Below are 11207 nucleotides of genomic sequence, written 5' to 3'. Positions count from 1 at the left end.
CCAAAAAGTTCTTAGAGTTAAACTTGTTTTGCCTAAGTGGTCTTATTGTTTCGTGCGTAACTGTAGATGTACAAGTAGCTTACAGGCATAGCTTTACCGGTTAACTGGAAGCGCTCATCCAATGGCGCGCGCATGTGGTGTACTGTGCGAGGAGGAACAAACAGCTAGGAGGGTTTTCAAACTTTAAGCCCAGCTGTTCGGTCGGCTGGACGTTCAGTTTCGCGACAACCTCAACGGTGAGCAGTCGAGTTTCCGGAACAATCTTCCAGGACACTGATATGTAAAGCGGGCGATACGTGGACATAGTGTTCCCTTGCATTTCTCTGTGTTTTTCAAAAGGGCGGTTTACTTGTGCGAACTAAAAATGATGATTACCCATTTGGTGTTGGAAGAAGCAAACTGGTCGTGTTCAGAAATGTGATGATCGGAACGAACCGGGGCAGAAGTACCCAAGAAGCAAGACAGTGAGAAGCTGCGTGGCCAGTTGACAGGCCGCCGGTTGACAAATTTGAATTTACGAGTTTAAATTGGATTTACGTGGGATTAGCGTTCTCGGCTGGCGTTAGTTAGACAAGTTCATGGAACATCAGCGCTTCTTCCATTACGTCGTGATCGTTGGCGGTTGATATTGTACGATAAGTGTACCATTTCTAAACGAAGCGAAAGTACAATTTTACTCTATAAAACGGATTCATAGTTCAATTGTGTTTTGTGATATCCAAGGGAAAGGTTCTGCGTTTTGACGATCTCGGGCACGAGCTGAAGGTCAGCTTGTAAATTGCGAGGATATGCGAAGACATTCAGTGAAGTGAATGATAAAGTGAGTTTTTGACGGTATGAATTTGTATTGTAGTCAATTGTTACATGAGTTTATTGCGAATGACAACAGAGATACATTGTAAGAGCTGTACTTGGTTACTGTTTTTCATCTACAAGTATACTTGGAATATTAGATGTTTCGTGATACCATTTTTTATGATAGCAGTTTTTGTTCCATCGATGAATTAAGTTTAAACCTTTTGAAAACGTATTGCTATTCCAAGAACCTGTACATAAATCGGCTAACAAATGGCTAAAGCGTTGCTAAATGATTTCATAGTAAATACAAGTTTTGGGGAACATAGATCTAATCCTGAACATGAAGTTATCTCCACCAAAGCTGCAAAATACAAATAGATCAAGCATGGTGATTATAGTTTCATGAATGAATTCACAGTACTTTTGAAGATATGGAAGATAGCAAGTTCATAATGATAATGAAGAAAATGGCATGATGTGCCAATTTTAATCTGAGTGATTGGCAAGTACCTTTTTCTTCCATACTTACAAATGACATACTGATGATAAACTATCAATATACTGTGTACTAGCAACTACTTTTGATTTTTTGTGTAGAGATTCTTAGAAGATTTTTTCTAAAGTTTGTTTTAGACAAATGATCATTATCCTTTCCAAGGATTCCAAGGGGGGGAGGGGGTCGAAAAAGTTGAAATTTAGCGTGACATAATTTGTGTACCATCCCATACAAAAATATGATTTTTCGTAGTTTTCATGTTTTTTCGCTGGCTTTATTTTTCGATTTTATACGAATGTTTGTTCTTACCTGTGCGGCTATTGGTACACCGATACTGTAACAAAACTAACAAGGATTTTTCCAGGACTCCTTCCTGGAATTCCTGGAAGCATAAAATTTTAATATGAAAACACGAACCGTACCGTTTCAAATAGGAATTTCGGAATTATTTTGTGTATAATATTTACTCAGGATAAACATTGAAAATTCTATCAGTTGCTGAAAATACTGTCATATTATTTTCAGTTTCCAAATTCAAGAAATTTCAACTCTATGCAGTTCTATTGCAGTGATTAAGTTAACTATGCATTACATCTTATAGCACCCTTAGTGTTATTGTCTAAAAATGATCACTATAATTCTGAAATTGACGGAAATTCACTTCATTTATCCTGGCCCATATCCATCACTACTTGGAATTGCTAATATTCAGTATCAGTATTTAGAATCAAGTAAAATGTTGTTAAAAAACTAATTCATACTGAATCTAAGCGAACGTGCACTTTTTGTATCATAATATTGAAATTTTTGCATCTGTTGGAGCTTATGAATGCTGATGACATTTCATACAGCAAACGACTATATTTGGATAGCTTTGTAATACCAACTCAATATGTTTTGAACGAGTTATTTGGTGTTGAAGCGCAAAGTGACCCATAACTGAGTGTGATCCGTAGTTGTGTGGGCATGGTCCATCGAGAAATAGATTTAGATCACCTCAATTATAACATCGCCAATTACTTCAAGGACTCTGTCGGGAGTTTTCCTTGTGTTTTTTTTTCTAGTTTTCTAAATTAATCTTTAATCTTAATTAATTAATTAATTAATCTATTAATTAATTAATCTAATTAATTAATAATTCTTTAATTAATCTTTATGAATATCTTATGGAATTTTCCAGACGTACCTTCTCGAATTATTACAGTACTAAACCAAGTAAAAACACGCTACACCTCTCCTATCAATTGTTTTAAGAATATCATCATTAAATTTTATAATCGCTGATGTAGTGCTGTGCGCTGGGCTAAAACCAGATTGACATTCACTGAACAAATTAAATGATTCAACAAATTGGTAAATTTTTAGTAGATAAAAAAACCGAATTTAGTCCTATACCATTTAATTCCACTAGAGTTTGTATCCTTTGACAGATACGCGTATTTCGACCTCAACTGTAAGGCCGTCGAGTCTAGTACACGACACTGGAGACGGCCTTACAGTTGAGGTCGAAATACGCGTATCTGTCAAAGGATACAAACTCTAGCGGAATTAAATGGTATAGTACTCAATTCGGTTTTTTCATCTACTTATAGGTATTCTTCTAAACAGCTCGAAAATTTATTATCATCATGGTAAATTTTATTTTTATAATTTTTTCAAACAGTTTCGATAATCCGCAGAGATTACTTATTGGTTTTACATTTTCCAAACAATTTATTCTAGGCTTTTTTAAATAAGAATTAATTTTGCAACTTTACAGGCTTGTGGTACTTTGAAGATGTTAAAATTAAGTTGAAAATATAATGAATCTCAGAAACTATGAAGAGCAGCAACAGTTTTACAAAACATACTGGAATCAGATCCATCCCAACAGCATTCGATTTAATGGATCTGATTGCAAATACAATATAACTCTACTGTTGTGCAGGGTGATATTGTATTTGCAATCAGGAAAAACTTAAATTGTTATAGTGAGATGCAGTGATGCATTTTGAACTGAACGCGTTCCATTTTTGAACGAGAAAGCAGCAGACTTTGAACTTTCGTACAAAGTTCTGACAATGGACCAATGCACGAGTTCACTTTTTGACGTTTGAGCGGTGCCGTATTGTTTATGTAGCCATGGTAACGAGTGAACTTGGCACCGCTCAAACGTCAAATTCACTCGATGCCATGGCCACATAAATAACATGGCACCGCTCTAACGTCAAATAGTGAACTCATGCATCGGTCCATGCTCATGAACGCATTCACTTCAAAATGCTCACTGCAGCTACAAATACGAAATAATTACATCAAACTATGTTGAATTCATATCATTCCAAATTGATGAGACCATCAATGTTTCTAAGCATACTTTGTACGGCTTTCGCCTAGAAATGTGTTGTGCATGTGCTTTAGAAACAATTTTTAATCCGCGTTCACTTTTCAGCTCCCATGGGTTCAACTTTTTGAACTGCCCAATGTTCAAGCCACGTTCAAAAATTTGAACTGGAACGCAAACTGAACGCGTTCAAATACAACACTGGGAGATGGAATTATAGACAGATTCTGGTCACAAGCTGTGAAATTCTAACCAAAATGCTCATTTATTTCATTAGTGCTATTCGTCAATTCCACCAAATGGTCAGAACCACTTCTTACACTGATCTGCTTTAGTTTATGCCACAAGACTTTATTCGAGTTAGAAGTTGCTAGGTGATTTGATACATAATTTGATTTAGCGGTATTAATCAAATGAGTCACTCCGTTACGCAATCGCTTACAATTATTGAAGTCATTGATATTCTTCGTACGTTTCCAATGAGCATAACAAACATCTCTGTCTATCATTGCACTACACATTTCTTCATTAAACCATGGATTTTTCTTGGGTTTTTGCAGTTCTTAACGGAAAGTTCAGTTTTAAAATTGTTGACAAAGTTCAAGGCAAGATCAGAATCAGTTATACTACAAAATGAATTTACTATTATTAATGTTGGTTGTGCTACTTTTCCTCGAATGTCGGTTCCCCGAATGCCGTTTCTCCGAACACCAGTTCCCCGAATATCCCGTTTCCCTGAGTAACCCTCTTCCCCGAAATGTTTTTGGAAGTCATAATTGTCATAGCTTTATACATTTCAGGGTGGTGAACGTACTGATCATCTGATTTACATCCTTCTTGATTTGATTGGCGGTTATTACGAGTTTTTCCGACCTCAGCTTTTTTGGCAACATGTGTATAGCCGAGAATGACTAAATACATCATTCTTTTGATCGCTTATCGTTGGTAGTTCGACTGTAGTTCCTTGTTGATGATATTGGCTTTTCAGTCTTGACAAAAATTAAAAACTGTTATTTTATTTTGTCCAACGTTTCGGTCCGTTTGGGACCTTCCTCAGGGACTCAATTTCAACATTGGATTTTCTATGTAACTCTTGGTACTATACCAGGGAGGAAGCTTTAGAATCATTTTCAAAATTTGATTTTGTATTCTCTGCAAAGCTTTCTTCCTGGTATTACAACAGCTAGTCCATATTGGTACAACATACAACATGGCTGGCCTGAAAATTTGTTTGAATATCAAAAGCTTGTTCTCAAGACAAAGTTTTGTTTTTCTGTTAATAAGGGGATAGAGGCATTTTACATATTTATTACATTTGGCTTGAATGCCCTCAATCTGATTTTTGAAAGTTAAATTCTTATCTAGCATGAGCCCTAGATACTTAACTTCATCTGACCAACTGGGTTCCAACTCTCATTGTGACAACTTGTCTACTTTAAGGTTTCAAATAAAGAGCTTTTGGTTTGTATGGGAATATTATTAGTTGAGTTTTGGAAGCATTAGGAGAAACCTTCCATTTTTGCAAGTATGAAGAAAAAATATCTCAACTTTTTTGCAATCGACTACAGATGACACGCAAGCTTTGTCCTTTGGCGGAGAGGCCTGTGTCATCCGCAAACAAAGATTTTTGACATCCCTGAGGTAACTCAGGTAAGTCAGATGTGAAAATATTGTATAATATTGGTCCCAAAATGCTGCCTTGAGGAACACCAGCTCTTACAGGAAGGCTTTCAGATTTGGAGTTCTGATAATTGACCTGAAGTGTACGATTTGACAGATAACTTTGAATTATTCTAACAATGTATGATGGAAAATTGAAGTTTTTTAATTTAACGATCAAACCTTCATACCAAACACTGTCGAATGCTTTTCATATGTCTAGAAGAGCAAGACCAGTAGAATAACGTTCAGATTTGTTGGAACGGATCAAATTTGTTACACGTAAAAGTTGATGAGTGGTCGAATGTCCATGGCGGAATCCGAACTGTTCATTGGCAAAAATTAAAAATTTTCGTTGATGTGGGCCATCATTCTGTTCAAAATGACCTTTTCAAAAAGTTTACTAATGGAGGAAAGCAAACTGATTGGACGATAGCTAGAAGCTTCTGCAGGATTTTTGACTGGTTTTAAAATTGGAACAACCTTAGCATTTTTCCATTTGTCAGGAAAATATGCTAATTGAAAACATTTGTTAAATATATCAACTAAAAATGATAAGCTACTTTCTGGAAGTTTCTTGATGAGGATGTAGAAAATTCCATCATCGCCAGGAGCTTTCATATTTTTGAATTTTTTAATAATAGTTCTCACTTCTTCCAAATCAGTCTCTCAGGCATTTTCAAAAACGTTCTCTTGATTGAGAATATTTTCGAAGTCCTGAGTAACTTCATTTTCAATTGGACTAGTAAGTCCTAAATTAAAATTGTGCGCGCTTTCAAACTGCATAGCAAGGTTTTGGGCTTTTTCGCAATTAGTTAGTAATAATTTGTTTTCCTCTTTCAATGCCGGTATTGGCTTCTGAGTTTTTTTTTTCAAAATTTTAGATAATTTCCAAAAGGGTTTGAAGCAAGGGTCCATTCGAGAAATCTTATTTTCAAAATTTTTGTTTCTTAATTGTGCAAAACGTTTCTTGATATCTTTCTGCAAATCCTGCCATATAATTTTCATAGCAGGATCGCGAATGCGTTGAAATTGCTTTCTCCTCACGTTTGTAAGGCGGATCAAGAGTTTAAGATCATCGTCTATAATCACGGATTCAAATTTTACTTAACATTTTTAGATTGCAATGCTCCTGGCTTCAACAATGGAATATGTTAAAGCTTCAAGAGCATTGTCAATATCAAGTATAGTTTGTAATGAAATGTTAACATCAAGATTAGAGTCAATATACGTTTCATATGTCTTCCAGTCGGCTCGAAAATAATTGAAAGTGGAGCTGATAGGATTGAGAATCGCTTCATGGGATATTTGAAATGTAACAGGGACATGATCAGAATCAAAATCAGCATGAGTAATTAATTGGCTCAAAGATCACTAGAGTCGGTTAAGACCAAGTCAATCGTAGATGGATTTCTAGAAGAGGAAAAACATGTAGGGCTATCAGGGTATTGAATTGAGAAATATCCTGAAGAGCACTCATCAATTAAGATTCTGCCGTTGGAATTACTTTGAGAATTATTCCCTGACCGATGTTTGGCATTAAAGTCACCAATGACAAAAAAATTGACTTATTGCGAGTCAATTTTCGCAAGACAGTTTGGAGCAAATCAACTTGCTGTCCAGAGCATTGAAAAGACAAATAGGCAGCTATGAAAGTATATTTACCAAGATGTGTTTTAACAGAAACATCTAAAGTTTCAAAAACTTTAGTTTCAAATGACGAGAACAGTTGATGTTTTATACGCCTATGAATGATGATTGCATCTCCCCCACATGCCCCATCAAGTCGATCATTACGATAAACAAAAAAGTTAGGATCTCTTTTGAGTTTAGATCCAGGTTTTAAATACGTTTCGGTAATAACTGCTATATGCACAGAAAATTTAACAGCTCGTCCTCTTTACTATTCAAAGAACGAGCATTCCGATTTAATATATTTAAATTATTATTTGGATCCATTAGAAAAACGTAATCCAATAACAATTTGGTTTGTGTAATTTTTACACCTACTTGGACTGCTTCAGTCATAGTGGTGGCTTTGAACATTGCATCAATCATTAGATTCATTTGTTCAGTTAGAAAATTAAAATCCGAGGCAGACATATCACTTGAAGTGAGTATATTTGATGGTTTCCCATTAGAATTTTCGGTAGACGAAGAAGCTGAGTAGGAGTTACCTGTGGCGGTAGGGTTTTTTCCATTTGATTTGAAACAAGTAGAATGGGTACTCATAGTACGAATAGGGGAGGAATTCAAATTACCTGCTACGATATCGGCAAAGGATTTTCCGTGGGTAGATACATTCGAAATTGAAAGATTCGAACGGCTACCTAACGGATTAAAATTAGTTTGTGAATGAGCATGATTATGATCTTCCTGATGGGTATGATTCATGATCAAGCGATCGTTAACTGAAAAATGAGCATTGTTCGATCCTTTACCAGGCAAATTCCGGAAACGACCGTTATCGTAACGGATAATATCTTTCATCTGCCTGGCACGAGCCTCAACGACTTTCTTGCGCGAAGGACAAGACCAAAAATTTGACTTATGATTGCCCTTGCAATTGGCGCATAAGAACTTATAGATATCTTCCTTCACTGGACAGACGTCCTTGGCGTGAGAAGAACCTCCGCAAATCATGCATTTAGCATCCATGCGACAATTTTTTGTACCATGACCCCACTTTTGACACCGACGGCACTGCTTTAATTTCCTCCAGGTTTCTGGAAATGTTCCCACGTCACACGGACATCGAACATAAGTTTTGCTTTTTCTAAAGCTTTAATATTATTTAGATTTTTTTTGTTAAAGTGAACTAAATAAAATTCTTGGGAAAGCCCTTTCCGAACAATGCCAGATTGAGTTCTCTTTTTCATAATGATTACTTGGACTGGGGAAAATCCAAGTAAATCATTAATTCCATTTTTGATCTCTTCAGGTGATTTATAGTCACTTTAGAGACCTTTCAAGACGGCTTTGAACAAACGTTCAGTTTTGTCGTCATAAATAAAAAAATGTGCTTCTTCTCTTCAAGATGTTTGAGACGAAGTTCGCGATCTTTAAAAGTTTACGGAAAAACGCGACAGTCTCCTTTCTTTGCGATTTGGAAGGAAACCTTGATTCCCCTGATGGAGTTCAAAATCTCCTGCCTAAATCCCCCAAATTCGGAACAACTGACCACGATAGGCGGCACTCTTTGCTTCCTCACTTGAATCAAAGAGGCTGGGCTAGAGGCTGCTTCGATTTGGTGTTCGGAAACTTTGTCTAGAGCATTCATTTCACCCTTGGAAGAAAGTTCGCATTCCGGAGAAACGTCATTTCTTCCATTCTTGCCACGTTTAATGACAGTTTTAAATCCCACTTTTTTGGAAAGAAGTTGTGAATTCAGAGATTCACCCTTCCTTTTGCTTGTTGTTGCAACCATGTTTAATGAAAGAAGACGTGACCTTCGAGAGGTTTTTTTTTCCCAAGACGGTGTCCAAGAAGCGTCCAAGCGAAAAATCGAAGGCACGGGTCCAAACAAGGATCGTAAAAGGATCAATAGTAGAAACATAGTACTGAAATGTACTGTTTTAGTAGCACTGAAAAGTACTGTTTTAGTAGCACTTAAAAGTACCGTTTTTATAGCACTGAAAAGTACTGTTGCTTTAAGTAGGTAGTATTTAAAAAACTTCCAAGAGCAAAGAGAATTCGTGTACGCACAATACGTAGGTACGATGCGCACTAATTTTGCCTACACGGGTAAAAATCTGATCCCCACAGCATGATTTACAAATCATGAAATTCATAAATTGGTTAGGTCATAATATCAGGATCACAAATCATGGTTCCTGGAGTCATAATCATGATTCCTCATTAGCGTAACATCCAGAGTGAAAACACTAAGCGGCGCACTTTGCTTCATCTCATTCGTATTGATCACTCTCAATTCAAGATGACGAAGCGGTTGTGTGGTAGAGTACGTGGCTTACAATCGGAAGGTTCTTAGCTCGAATCTATGCTATTTTTAACTTTTTTTTTATTTTGTCGATCATAAACGGACCATAAACGGACTCAGCATTTTTGGCATTTGAATCATGATTCCGAGCAATCAGCAACAAAAACCTAACGCGTGTGTTGCGTTACGGCAATCTGACTCATGACATCATGAGTCCAAATCATGGTGTATTTTCATAAGATGAAAACACACTAGAATCATGATATCATGAGTCATAATCTTGTTTTTGGATTCTGATTTCTACCCGTGTATTACTGTTAGGACGACGTCATCGGCAAAGCAATCTCGACGCTCATCGGTAACTCCAGTGACAGGACCCCGTTTGGCGGAACACTCGCCGTTACTCTAAAGTAGCTCTGCTGAATCCGGCACAGATAGTCAGGAACCCGCAACTCGCAAGCGTCTACCGTCGACTTTCCCTTCCGGAGTCCGAACTGCCTTTCTGATAGTCCGTTCTCGCTCTCCGTACATTTAGCCACCCTGTTTAGAATGACCCGTTCCAAGAGTTTGCCCAGTGTATTCAGCAAGCATATTGGCCTGTTTGATAACGGATCACCGGATGGTTTTCCTGGCTTTGGTAGCAGCACCTGCTTACGGATTTGCCATATATCTGGGAAGTGACCTTCGTTCAGGCATTTCTTCATCGCCTTCTGGAACATATTCGGGTACGCTAGGATCGCCACTTTAAGTGCCACAGTGACCTTTCGCTCCATTTTGACTTCTTGCTCTTTGGTAACGCCTCCTGGCTTTAAGGCAAATTCTTCGAGCGTTAATCTTGTAGGCGCGTAGCAGCTGCAAAAGTGGATTCCGTTGATTTTGGCGATCATGAACTCCGCGTTTGAGCTGGCAATCACTTCCTGGCCGCTGCGCCTGTGCTATTCGCCACCCAATTGGCGTTATTGAGTGGTACTTGATACGGTTCAGCTATTATCGAAACGTCGCCCTTAGTTTTTGTTGTCGATTGCCACAACAGTTGCTGTGCGGTGTCGCATTGATTCAGGTTGATCTGCGTTACCTCCATTACTGTTGGGCTGCGATCGTCTTTTGGTACGGACGGCAATAGCAGCTGCCCATCGAATGGGTGGGTATTCTTCCACCGGTGAACAGAGCAAGCACCTTGGTTGATTCTTGCAGTCTTTCCCAAAGTGACCTCTTTCTCAACATTTCTTGCACAATTAGATTCTGTCCGGACATTTATAGCTCGTCATCGGGTGTCCGAAGTCCACGTACTTGAAGCATGGGGCGGTCCATTAATAACGTAAGGGTTTATGGGGGGAGAGGGGGTCTGAGATTTCTTACGCGCCATACAATTTATTTTTAATTTTCATACAAAAAATCTTACTATGGGGGGAGGGGGGGTTGAAAAACCCCGAAAAATGTCTTACGTAATAAATGGACAGCCCCCATCGTATCGGTGGCTTATCTGATCGTGTGACGAGTCTCAGTGAGCATATCGACCGCCAATTCTCATCTTGCCTTTCCCCACCAGTTTGTTCGCCGTGTCAAATGATAGCCGAATCTTCGCTGACAGTGTGCCTCAGACGGATTGCCATGGCCTCCTCTCCAAGGCTGCATTGCATACACAGCCCCTCATTCACCTCGTCCACGGTTGTTATCTCATCCAGATATCTGCACTTACCAACTGCTTCCTGAGAAAGTGCTCTCACGTCTACCTCGTTTGCCAAAGATTCCGCGATTAGCTCCTGACAGCCCGAGCTCTTGAACGCTGGGTCACGCTTCAGCTCAAACAGCATTTCCCCTTTCTGGGTGTGCCGCGATCTAACCACGTTTTATCCGAGGTCCTTCAGGTTCGGATCGTCCTTAACTTTTCTAAGGATATCTGCGTACGTTGTTTGGTCGTTTGCCTTGCCAAATATGGCATTCCCTTTTGACCACTCACGCTGTGGGCGTCTCTTTGCATTCTTATTCAC

At 38.4% G+C, this 11207-nt stretch overlaps 1 protein-coding gene across 1 annotated transcript in view; it reads left to right on the top strand.

The window, feature by feature from the left end:
- The first annotated feature begins 200 nt into the window (after positions 1 to 200).
- LOC110681191 (solute carrier family 46 member 3-like) overlaps positions 201 to 11207 on the top strand; it is an 83377-nt gene continuing 72370 nt past the window's right edge. The window contains exon 1 of the mRNA XM_021856971.1: positions 201 to 820. The gene's annotated coding sequence lies outside the window, so the exon portion shown is untranslated. The remainder of the gene's footprint in view (positions 821 to 11207) is intronic.

The sequence above is a fragment of the Aedes aegypti genome, chromosome 1 (genome assembly GCF_002204515.2).
Source record: "Aedes aegypti strain LVP_AGWG chromosome 1, AaegL5.0 Primary Assembly, whole genome shotgun sequence".
Classification (NCBI taxonomy): domain Eukaryota; kingdom Metazoa; phylum Arthropoda; class Insecta; order Diptera; family Culicidae; genus Aedes; species Aedes aegypti.
Note: the sequence above shows the minus strand (reverse complement) of the source record. Positions and strands in the feature narration are given on the sequence as shown.